General features: G+C 43.1%; 1 pseudogene; it reads right to left on the bottom strand.

The window, feature by feature from the left end:
- Nucleotides 1–8642: 8642 nt before the first annotated feature.
- LOC124722064 lies at nucleotides 8643–8760 on the bottom strand (annotated as a pseudogene).
- Nucleotides 8761–12004: the final 3244 nt, after the last annotated feature.

The raw sequence follows: 12004 nt of genomic DNA on the forward strand, positions 1-12004 counted from the left end.
ATAAAATAGTGCCTCCCCACCTAGTGTGAGTGCCAGTGTGATATTTCGCCTGATTTCATGCAGCCCACACAACATACCTGTCATGCATTTCTTCCTTCATGACAACACTTGGCCGCACACTGCAGGAGCTATGAGGACGCTCCTGCAGCGTTTCGATGGGAAGTGTTTGATCACCTCCATACATCACGGACTTGGTTTCCTCTGATTTTCATCTCTGCTCACATGAACCGCTGGCTATGAAAACATCATTTTGGCACAGACAACGATCTGCAGACCAGTACAGAGAAGTGACGGAAAGCACAGGCTGCTGCGGTCTAAAACGAGTGTTTTGGAAAATTGGTTCAGCGCTGCAACAAATATCTCAGTCGTAGCGACGACTATGAAGAGAAGTAGCTGGAATGTGTAGCAAACTGTTGCAAATAAAACAGTTTTGATTTTTATTCTGCCTTCCATTACGGGACCGATGAGACCTTAGTTACCGAACAGCCCTCGTCTGTGATAGGTTAAAAATAAATCTCCTTCTTCTCCCTGGTGTTCATCCCGCCTATTCCTGGGTCCATCTGATCGGGATTTGGCAGATTGTATTTTATTACTTAACTTTATGGACGGATGACCTTCCTGAAGCCACAGACTTCAAGGCAACCAAAGCGAGAGAAATGGTGTGCACTATCTGTGTCTGATAGTCCTGTGTGTTATCGTATTAGACTTTGTTTCACGCCAACCACCTTGCCGCAATGGTATCACCAGGTTGACCATCCAGTTCTGCCTAGCACTGTTGGCATACGGTGAAATTTGATAACGGCCGGCAGAGCAATGTTCCGACCACATGCCCCTCCATATCCACATCCAGTGACACCTCTCGTCTGAGGAAGACACGCCGGTCAGTCGGTACCGTTAGGGCTTTCCAAGACCGGTTCAGACGGAGTTCGAGATGTCGAGTATTTTCTAAAGTGGCATTTGCTGCCCAGTACAGAATTTGCTTGAAGGGGCGTGGAAAACTGCCTAAAAGCACATTCTGGCTAGCCAGGTATACGAACCGCCGGTCGTTAATCCGCTGCACAGATCCGAGCTATGGGTAGCATAATCCATTGACATGCATGCTAGTGCACTGCACGTCATGCAATGTGAGTAGACAGCATATTTATTTAATCGTTCTTATTTGTTAATTGCTGTTTCTACATAACAGCCACACCATACCGTGTCCCACAGTTCTTGTCATAATTTTCGTACTCAACCAAGTATAAGTATTTTTTATTCTTTTTATAAATATGAGTTTACTGTACAGATGTGATTTCAAAATCCACATTTTATATATATGTATATATGACACCACACATACAGCATGATAAATCTGCCCCTACCGATGAGTGTTATGCCACGCACAATACCATCAAATAATACCATATGCAAAGTTTTCGTGCTCTCTCGCTTGCTATATGCAAACTATTAGTCCTGCAGAAAATATGGACAAAACCTTTTGGAAAGAAATTTAATGTAGTTAAATTTTGGACGGGGATTCGTTTTCGCTGGAGGCAATAGTTTTCGAATAATGCAAAAAAAAGTCCGAAAGTGAACATCAAACTCTTTTTTCTTGAATAACACGAAAACCGTGACCTCCAGCACAAACGCATCTCAAAATTAAACTGTGTCAGATTCCCTACAAAAAGGTCCTATATATTTTTCTGTAGGACTAATACTTTGTGCATAGTGAGCAAGAGGATATGAAAGTCCCACACGTGATTTTTGAAGGTGTTGTGGGTTGCATAAAACCCATCGATAGGGACAGCTGGATCACCCTGTATACAACTATTTAAGTCTTGATGGCCATTAAGGTCATTTCTATGTGGACGCATCTTTCTCTCCAATTCTTGTGGGAATTAGCGTGAAGCTGCGAGCAGTGAGTATGGTGGACGGGGGGCAGTGTATAATAAGTACACTACAAGTTGGGAATTTGGGTTGGCCGAGAAATGTGTTCAAGTAGCCGAAGGTGCTAGGACGACTGCTCGCCTAAAGCGGGAAATCTAGCTTTGATTCCGGCTTTGGCTCAAATTTTCACTTGTCGCATTTGAATTCCATTCAGCGGCAGAATTTCTGTTTCATTTCATCATTTTAATATCTGTTAATTACATTTAGGAGAAAGGAAAGAGTGTACAAATGAAAGAAACAGAGAAGAGAAGCAGAATATAAGCAGACTCTGTGTTGGGGGGAGGAGAGAAAGGCAGGGAATTAGTTAACTACAAAATGTTTATTAAATAAATTAAACGAGAGCTACACAAATAATGAAAATTAGAACAAATTAATTGCACTGGTCCTGTCACTCCAACAACTGTGGTCCATAATTGTATATTCGGAGTAATGCAGCACCACTAGCAATCGGAATCGGAACCTGTGGCATCCAAGATTACGGCAAACAACAAGACCAATCTTTACACAGTGTCATGCACTACCTGTGATTTTGGTCCTCTCCGTTGGCTGGCAATTCAGACCATGGTGGCATTCTCTTTCTCATGCTTTTTTGACTGCACACATTGCGTAAACTCTGATCCAGAAACACTCAGTTAAATACCAGAGTCGAAACTCGTAGTAAAACCTGTAAGCACCATACTGTCCGGAGAAAGAGCCAGGGATGTACTACTCGCGTTTTTCTCCTACAAGTCGCAGTCTCCAGTATGGAGTAGTGGTCAGTCCTACGAAAACTTTGTGTTTTCTTCCTGCTTGATGACTCAAATAATTTTGTAGCACTTTTCTCCTATACATATCTGTTAAATTACCTATCACAACACATACCTCTTTATCACGTATTATTTCACAAGAATTACGATCTTCTAAATAGACATCTTTCCTTTGGTTGTCACCCTCGGGTGCTACAATTTCTTTGACAATACTCATTTCATTGCTTTTGCAAATATAAGCAACATATTGTATACCAGTCATTAGCACATGAGCCATCCGATTTCACTGACTTGGGTAACTTATTTTCATATTTCCCACCATGATTTCGTGGAATTCGAGAGTCGTTCGAAATTAATACCCTGAATTTTTTTACAGGTTTTATCTGGACTCGTGATCTAGGGGTAGCACCTTCGACTGGTAACAAAAACGTCCTGGGTCTTGGGTTCTAGCCCTGCCACTGCCTTAAAATTTGAATAAAAATCATCAGCAATGGCGGCCTAAAACTTCCGAGATCAAAAGTCACCGCCCAGAATGAGATTTTTGTAGCGGAGTTGAGCACATGTCGTGAGTCGTGCCTGGGAGCATAGATGGTAGAGCACTTGCCTGCGAAAGGCAAAGATCACGAGTTCGGGGCTCGGTCCGGCACACAGTTCTAATCTGTCAGGAAGTTTCATGAAGTCACTTTCAATCTGCCAACGAGATTTTCAAAGAGAGAGGATGAGCGGACAGAGGTTGAGGGCACTGTCTCAGCCTTGGGGTGGGAGACTGTCCGCAAAAGGCGAAAGAATCCGCAATGACCAACGGCATGATGATGTAGAAAGCAAAGGAAAGATGCCGGATTAGTCCCCTATTCGGGATTCCGGGAGGGGCTGCCAAGGGGGAGGTAACCATGAGAAAAAGATGGAATAACCAACGAAGGGATGACATTCTTCTAGACCGTGAACGGAATCTCAGAAAATTGAAAGTAGTAGGGAAGCCAGAAAATCTGAAAAGGAAGATGCAAACGCTTAATATCGACACAATGGGGGTCACAGAATTAAAACTTAAAGAAGATAAGGACTTCCTGTTAGACGAATAAAGGGCAATATCAATAGTAGCAGAAAATGCTATAACTGGAGTAGGATTCGTTATGACTCGGAAAGTAGGGCTAAAAGTGAGCTACCGTGAACAGCTCAGTAAAAGGTTTGTTCTCATCAGATGTACAGGAAATATATGAGGATACTGAACTGTTAATTCAGCAGGTACAGGGATATGGAACATAATGATCATGGGGGGTTGGAAAGCGTTTGAAGGGCAACGAATAGAAGAGAGGGTTACGGGAGGTCATGAGCTTAGCAGTAGGAATGAGAGAGGAGAAAGGCTAGTAAATTTCAGCCAATAATAGTGAATACTCTGTTCAGGAGAGGAGGAGGCATACTTGGCAAGAACCAAGACACGTGAAGGTTCCATCTGGAATACATCATCATAAGACAGAAATTTCGAAATCAGACAGTGGAATGTAAGGCGTATCCAGGAGCAGATACAGACTCAGATCAGAATTTAGTAACGATGAAGCGTACATGAAGTGTAAGAGAATCATCCAGAAGAATCATTGTGGATGGAAATCGGATACTGTTGTATTGAGGAACGGTGAGACGCTTCTGAAGTTTGCAAAGGATGTTAATACTATGATTAGAAATATAGGAATACGCAGCTCAGCTGAAAAGAAGTGGACACCCACAAAAAGTGCAATTAGAGATACTAGACAGGCAAACATAGCTGCGAAGAAGGTAACTGTGAAGACACCTTGGGTAACAGGAGAAATACTTCATTTGATCGATGCAAGAAGAAAATACAAAAATTCTAAGGGAGAGACAGGAATACAGCAATAGAAGTCACTTATGGATAAAGTAAACAGGATTTTAGAGAAGTCAAGACTAAATGGTTGCAGGAAATATTTGAAAATCGAAAAAAGTTATCGTCAGGAACACTGAGACAGCATATAGAAAAATCAAAACAACCTTCGGTGAAATTAAAAGCAGAATTGGTAACATTAAGAGCGCAATGGAAATTCCACTGTTAAACGCGAAGGAGAGAGCAGATAGATAGAAGGAGTACACTGCAGGCGATTATGAAGGGGAGAATTTGTCTGATGACGTGATAAAATAAGAAATAGGAATCGATATGGAAGACGTAGGGGATCTAGTATTAGAATCAAAGTCCAAGAGCTTTGGGATAGTTGAGATCAAATAAGGAAGACGGGACTGATGACATACCATCCGAATTTATAAAATCATTGGAGGAAGTGGAAACCAAACGACTATTCACGGTGGTGCGTAGAATATCTGGGACTGGTGACTTTCCGAAAAAATATCATCCACACAGTTCCCATGGCAACAACGGCAGATAAGTGCGAGATCTATCGCGCGGAGAAATTGCTGACAAGAAGAAAATACAGAAGAATGGAAAAGAAAATTGACGATCTGTTAGCTGATGATCGGTTTGACTTTAGGAAAGGTAAAGACACCAGAGAGGCGGTTGTAACGTTGCGTTTGATATTGGAAGCAAGAATGAAGAAAAATCAAGACACTATCACAGGATTTGTCGACCTACAAAAAGCGCTCGACAGTGTACAATGGTGCAAGAAGTTAGAAATTCTGAGAAAATAGAAGTAAGCTATAGGGAAAGACAGGGATGCAGTTTTTCGGCTCCACTGTTCAATCTGTTCGATGGATGACGGAAACAACAGAAAGGTTCAAGCGTGGGAGTACAATTCATGATGAAAGAAAATCAATAATATGATTCGCTGGTATACTGCTATCCACTGTAAAATTGAGGAAGATTACAGGATCTGCAGAAAGGAATAAACAGCCAGCTGAGTACAGAATATATATTAAGAGAAAATCGAAGAAAGGTGAAAGTAATAATACGTAGCGGAAATTAGAATAGCGAGAAATTTATCATCAGGATTGGTGATCACGAAGCAGATCTACACTACTGCCCATTAAAATTGCTACACCACGAAGATGACGTGCTACAGACGCGAAATTTAACCGACAGGAAAAAGATGTTGTGATATGCAAATGATTAGCTTTTCAGAGCACTCACACAAGGTTGGCGCCGGTGGCGACACCTACAGCGTGCTGACGTGAGGAAAGTTTCCAACCGATTTCTCCTACACAAACAGCACTTGACCGGCGTTGCCTGGTGAAACGTTGTTGTGATGCCTCGTGTAAGGAGGAGAAATGCGTACCATCACGTTTCCGACTTTGATTGCGGTTTATCGTATCGAGATCCAATGACTGTTGGCAGAATATGGAATCGGTGGGTTCTGGAGGGTAATACGGAACGCTGTGCTGGATCCCAACGGCCTCGTATTACTAGCAGTCGAGATGACAGGCATCTTATCCGCATGGCTCTAACGGATCGTGCAGCCACGTCTCGATCCCTGAGTCAGCAGATGGGGACGTTTGCAAGACAACAACCGTCTGCACGAACAGTTCGACGTCGTTTGCAGCAGCATGGACTATCAACTCGGAGACCATGGCTGCGGTTACCCTTGACGCTGCATCACAGACAGGAGCGCCTGCGATGGTGTACTCAACGACGAACCTGGGTGCACGAATGGCAAAACGTCATTTTTTCGTATGAATTCAAGTTCTGTTTACAGCATCATGATGATCGCATCCGTGTTTGGCGACATCGCAGTGAACGCACATTAGAAGCGCTTATTCGTCATCGCCATACTGGCGTATCACCCGGCGTAATGGTATGGGGTGCCATTGGTTACACGTCTCGGTCACCTCTTGTTCGCATTGACGGCACTTTGAACACGGGACGTTACATTTCAGCAAGATAATGCACAACCGCATGTTGCAGGTCCTGTACGGGCCTTTCTGGATACAGAAAATGTTCTACTGCTGCCCTGGCCAGCACATTCTTCAGATCTCTCACCAATTGAAAACGTCTGGTCAATAGTGGCCGAGCAACTGGCTCCTCACAATACACCAGTCACTACTCTTGATGAACTGTGGTATCGTGTTGAAGCTGCATGGGCAGCTGTACCTGTACACGCCATCCAAGCTATATTTGACTCAATGCCCAGACGTATCAAGGCCGTTATTACGGCCAGAGGTGGTTGTTCTGGGTACTGATTTCTCAGGATCTATGCACTCAAATTGCGTGAAAATGTAATCACTTGTCAGTTGTAGTATAATGTATTTGTCCAATGAATACCCGTTTATCATCTGCATTTCTTCTTGGTGTAGCAATTTTAATGGCTAGTAGTATAGTTAAGGCATTCGGCTGTCTATGCAGCAAAATTACTCATGACGGACGGAGCAAGGAGGAATTAAAAATCAGTCTGTCACTGGCACAAAGAGCATTTTATTGGCCAAGAGGAGTCTACTAGTATCAAACACAGGCCTTAATCGGAGCAATAAACTTCTGAGAAGAACGTTTGGAGCAGAGAATTCTATGATAGTGAACCATGGACAGTTGGAAAACCGGAGCCGAAGATAATCGAAGAGTTTGAGGTGCGCTGCTACAGGAGAATTTTGAAAACCAGGTGCACTGATAAGACAAGAAATAAAGTGGTTCTCCCCAAAATCAGTGAAGAACATATCGTAAACGCTGCCGAGAGAAGGAACTGGGTGGTAGGACATCAGAGAATCTTCGCGATACCACAGAGAACTGAGAGGCTAAAAACTGTAGAGAAAGACAAATAGTGGAATACATCCAGGAAGCAACTGAGTACAAGTCGTACTGAGTGACGAAGGGGATGAAGAAGCTGGCACAGGATGAATCATCTAAAACTTTCAACCCAAATATTGCGAGAACGGAAGTGCTATTGATGTGTAGTTTTCACAGAATGAATTAGTAGTCAGGGGTTCTTGTCGGAAACCAACAAACCGTTTGTAATAATACTTAGAAAGTGTACTTTTGCGCAAACATACTCTTTTTTTAAATGGAACAATGGTTACTGACATCAACAAACTAAAAGTAGGGTAAATTAGAATGTCAGTGGTGTTCGTTGTAAGATTTTAATGCGCGTCGTTTACGACATATCGTATTTTTAAGAGTTCCCATACCGACAATTGTATTATATCTGTGGTAACACACACTAGTTACGTGGATTCTGACCAGTAACGAGACAATTTACCATCATAGGTTGTGTTCAAAATGATCACTGGCGACGGTAACACCCACTTCCAGTTTGGTATGGAATACCTACGTGCTGCATACGTGCTAGCATTTCAGCGGAGTTTTCCGAGCAGGCTGCTGTAATACGTCGTTGCATATCATCGGGTGCAGTTTGTGTGTCCTTGTAGACAGCGTCCTTCATCTTTATCCACGTGAAAGAGTCTACATGCTTTAGATACGGGGAACAGGGCGGCCAAGGTAGAGGTCCTCTGCGTCCAGACCAACGATTTGGAAACAATTCGTGAAGACATGCTGTAGTACGTTGTGCTCTTTGAGCTGGAGAGCCTTAATTTTGGTATCACTGGATCCTCCTAGACTGCAGAGTGCGGGCATTCACAAATAAGATGTGAAACTACGCACCCTCAGAGTTGAATTATTAAAAGTTTTGGCTGGTTTCGTTGTCTAGGGGCTGGGATACGTAGTTGCCGCATTACAGGCCAAATACTGCTGAGTCCACAGTGTACGATAAGAATACACACATGAATCGAATGGTCGAAGGTTTCAATCACTTGGCAATTGCGATTTGTGAAACTAACATACGAATTTATAAACGAAAAATTGTAATTTAAAATCTACAGGTACTATCTTGCACTCCGTCTTCAGGCCACGAGTGGCCTACCGGTACCACCCGACCGCCGTGTCATCCTCGGTGGAGGATGCGGATAGGAGGGACATGGGGTCAGCACACCGCTCTCCCGGTCGTAAGATGGTATTCTTGACCGAAGCCGCTACTATTCGGTTGAGTAGCTCCTCAATTGGCATCACGAGGGCGAGTGCACCCCGAAAAATGGCAACAGCGCATGGTAGCCTGGATGGTCACCCATTCAAGTGCCGACCACGCCCGACAGCGATTAACTTCGGTGATCTCACGGGAACCGGTATAACCACTGCGGCAAGGCCGTTGCCGCAGGTACTATATTAACAACTTTAAATGATGAATACGATAGCAGAAGTAGTTTTGAGAATGTGGTATATTTCTGCAAAACATTCATTGGTGTTGTTGGTCCAGCAATTAAATAAAATATAAGTTGAATAGGGAAACAATAGATTCCTAATGCATGTAATTAGTTATGAACTACAACATAGCTCGCGAGATAGTCTCTTCTAAATGTACACTACGTCTTCACTGTAGAAGCCACAGAAATCTCACAAGTGCACAAGTCAGCACTACGAAATATTTCTATCTGCCGCGACCACGAGCAAACTACGCCACCCTCTGCAAGTCCCTCTGGCGACTCTACGTCGCGCCTTCTCGTCCAGCACTTTCCGTGTCCTCTGCGACTGTCCAGAACTGCCGCACAGCCAGAACTACCCCGTGTCCTCTCCGGAAACTCGCTTCCATCCAGTCTCCCCATTCACGAGCGCTGTGATTGGCTAGAGCGCTCGCGCCATGTCTTCAAACCAACGCACCGACACCCATATTCAAGCACATACGAAATATAGGATTTACATTCAAATACTTGAAATTAAATAAATAATCCTACGGCTGGACCATAAACACGCTCTAATGCACATTATTAAATACATAAACAATGAAATAAACATATATGAAAAGAAGCGAAAGGAAGGCCAGGAGCCTAATGTCTCTGTGCTTTCTAAAACACGGTAAATAATTGACCAGTTTCTTCATGAATAGCATATATCAGATATTAACAAAGACATGGATGAATGAATATATTTGCAAGCATGCTGCTACAGTTTTTTCGTGTAACTGTGGAGTACTTATGGCCTGACGCGATCGATAGTAATCGGCCACTTTGACCTCCAATAACTCGTGTACTATTAAGTCACATGCGTGTAATTAATACCAATTTAGGTTTACACTAATAGCTTTCTAAAGACACGACGATCGACTAACCCGGATGAAGCGTTTAGATTTTGGAAATTCGTTGCTGGGTGTTACTTGTATAATTTACCGTCAGATACTAAACTTAAACCAATAAAAATATTGAGAATCTGATTACACCATCCGAATCGTCGTGCAAATAATAGTAATTTACATGTTTCTTTTTGAGGTATCTGGCTACTATTAATTTCTATACGAACTGTGAAACGTCTGCCATTAAGGTTTCACACAGTCCACCATCTTTGGCACTCCCGGCGTGTCTCTTTCATCAGCATACCGGCAAGGACTGCGATGTAGGGTGAGACTCCTCTTCCTTTGGCCAGCGTCTGGCACCACGTGGTCAGCCTGCCGAGCCGCCCGTGCGGCCACTGCTTCCTCCGAACTATGAATATTTTCAGGGCGCGAGAACTCGCCCGTTACCTCACAAGAGGAAAGTCTTCTAACGTCTGTGGAAGATGGTCTGTTAGGAGGCTGCGATACTTGGGCGCATTCAGTGTTCCGTCTAAGAAAAACGAGCCCATGAGGCAATGATTCGCAATCCCACACCACACGTTTACTCTCCATAGACACTAACGTTTCCCCAGGCGAAGCCAAAGGGGATTGTGAATAGACAAGTAGTGCATGTTTCGGCGGTTTACTTGGCCATGACTGATAAATGTAGCTTACATCTGGAGTGTCCTGACTTAATTCCCATGTACAGAAGTTAACGATTTTCATAATCGTTTCCATGCAGCTCTTGATATAGAGAGATGGAGAATGCGTGGGGCACTTGCCTGACTCATGCCACTTCCTCTTGGCATTTGCCTGGCCAGATGCGGATTGACTGCGACAGCAGTAAGAGCAGTTATCTCGTCCTCATCGGTCGTTACTTTTTTCCTTCTGTTACGTCGGCTAGGTGTTACACAACCACTTTCGCATAACTAGTTGAAGAGGTTGATAAATAATTTCCAAGATGGTTGACTTCTATTGGGATACCTTCCGCACATGTCGTACAAGGACGAACTGCATTCTTCCTACACTCTCCATACACTATGAACGTGTCTGCGTTTCTGCAATTGTAAACCCCTTCGTCCACTCGCGACATGCTGCTTGGACTATCACACATGAACTGACTAGTACGTCACAGTGCACTCAAGAAACACACAAGCACACTGTAGGCAAACAGCTGTCGAAAGTTTTCAAAATACGATACCTCGAAAAACAGTTCCCACTATAATCTTGCAACAAACACGTTTTAATATTCCTACGTTTAGTTACTTGATGTCAATAGACATTGTTTCATTTAAGGAAGTGTATTTTTGCACAGAAAATACACTTTCGAAGTATTATTGAAATCTGTTTATTGGCTAACAGTACCAGCCCCTGACTACCAATACACTCTGCGAAAACTGCACATCGATAGCACTTTCCATTTCCGCAATATTTCCGGTGTTATTTTCAGGTGATTCACCATATACACAGTATTTGTGTGCAGTGGAATGATGTAGCTGGCAAGAGTATTGTTGAGCGATGGGTAAGGATAGTTAAAGAGCCAGGAAGTGCTCTATGATCTGGTACGTTCGGGACATTCTGTCACAGTCATTGCTCCCGGCATGGTGAATCACTTCAATGACATTTCTCTTGAACACCATCACCTCACAACTCGAGAACTTGCTCTAAAGCTATGGGTCAGCACTGAAAGTGCATCGGCAGCGATATGTATAAAAATAGTACATGTTTAATGTTGTCACCCAATTCTAACTGCTGAGAATAAATACTTTCTAAGAAAAGAGTTGTGGTGTATTATTTATTGAAGCACTCTTGTACTACACATTATTCCTCTGAAATGGTACTGGCCTAGATGTGCCACCAGTTATCTCTCACCCTACATCGCAGTCCTTGCCTGTTGGTGATTATTTCACAGTTTATTTCTGTATTTATTCGATTTTACTTATTCTCAACCAATATTTCACACTCCTTCTCATTATTTTTACGTGTATCAGTTGTCTCCAAACTACCCCACAAACAACATCTGTTCGAGTACAAGAATTCCTGGTTTTTCACAACTTCCGTCTCCGTAACATGGAAACAGTCTTATCTGCAGCAATCATTAATTCGTCATATTTATATCATTGCTGAATGATGTGTAAAGCTGCATTACACTTTTGTTCTGTTCTGTTCTATTTGCCTCTTCACAGGCCGGACAGAAGACAGTTTCAGTATGTACGTGAATTCTCCTACGATCCACGTTTCTATCTTCTGCCAGCCAAGAGAAGTCTGTTCTTCATGCCGTCACTGTAAAAGCAGTCTGTTGTCATAGTGTCG

The sequence above is a fragment of the Schistocerca piceifrons genome, chromosome 1 (assembly GCF_021461385.2).
Source record: "Schistocerca piceifrons isolate TAMUIC-IGC-003096 chromosome 1, iqSchPice1.1, whole genome shotgun sequence".
Classification (NCBI taxonomy): Eukaryota; Metazoa; Arthropoda; class Insecta; order Orthoptera; family Acrididae; genus Schistocerca; species Schistocerca piceifrons.